This window comes from Ascaphus truei (genome assembly GCF_040206685.1).
Source record: "Ascaphus truei isolate aAscTru1 chromosome 13 unlocalized genomic scaffold, aAscTru1.hap1 SUPER_13_unloc_3, whole genome shotgun sequence".
Lineage (NCBI taxonomy): Eukaryota > Metazoa > Chordata > Amphibia > Anura > Ascaphidae > Ascaphus > Ascaphus truei.
The window spans coordinates 1,135,928-1,136,607 of NW_027453847.1; the positions used below are offsets into that span (position 1 = coordinate 1,135,928).

General features: G+C 45.3%; 1 pseudogene; it reads left to right on the forward strand.

The window, feature by feature from the left end:
- The first annotated feature begins 324 nt into the window (after nucleotides 1-324).
- LOC142474043 (U1 spliceosomal RNA) lies at nucleotides 325-466 on the forward strand (annotated as a pseudogene).
- The last annotated feature ends 214 nt before the right edge of the window (nucleotides 467-680 follow it).

Below are 680 nucleotides of genomic sequence, written 5' to 3' on the forward strand. Positions count from 1 at the left end.
GAGTATCGGAGAGAAGGGGCCGGTGCTCCCCTCCGGTGGGAGACCGTCGGAGGAAGAGCATATGGGGAGTGTGCGAGCTGGAAAGAGGGAGAATGTGTTGGATGAGGGAAAACAGGACAGGTGTTTGTCCCTGCATAGGGTGCTAGTTAATGAGGGGAATGAGTTTTTCTTTATTATAAAATGTATTTGAATGTTGAAATATGAAATGTATTAACAAAATGTACAGTATGGGTTGTTGTAATGAAAGGGGGGTTTGTTATTTTCCGAAAAGTAGCTCTGTAAATAAATATGTATGAATTAAAACATTTAATAGGAAAAAAAAAAAAAATGATCCTGCAGGTGGCTCTCCCAGGGCGAGGCTTGCTCATTGCACTTGGAGCTAGCTGACCTCTGCGATTTCCCCACATGCGGGAAACTCAACTGCACAATTTCTGGTAGTGGGGGACTGCGTGCGCGCTCTCCCCTGTTTTTGGACTGTTAGAAAAAACAGAAACAAAAATCAACAACAACAACCACCACCCACAGCACAGGTGTTTGTTCAGACAAGCTGCTATTGCCACTGCTTGGGCTTTGGGCCTGGTCAATAACTGTGGCATAAAAGGAGCACCCACCCACCAACTAGCCAGGTAGCAACATCTCAAACAGGGAGAAATTACAATTAGCCACCTGCGCAGACATTT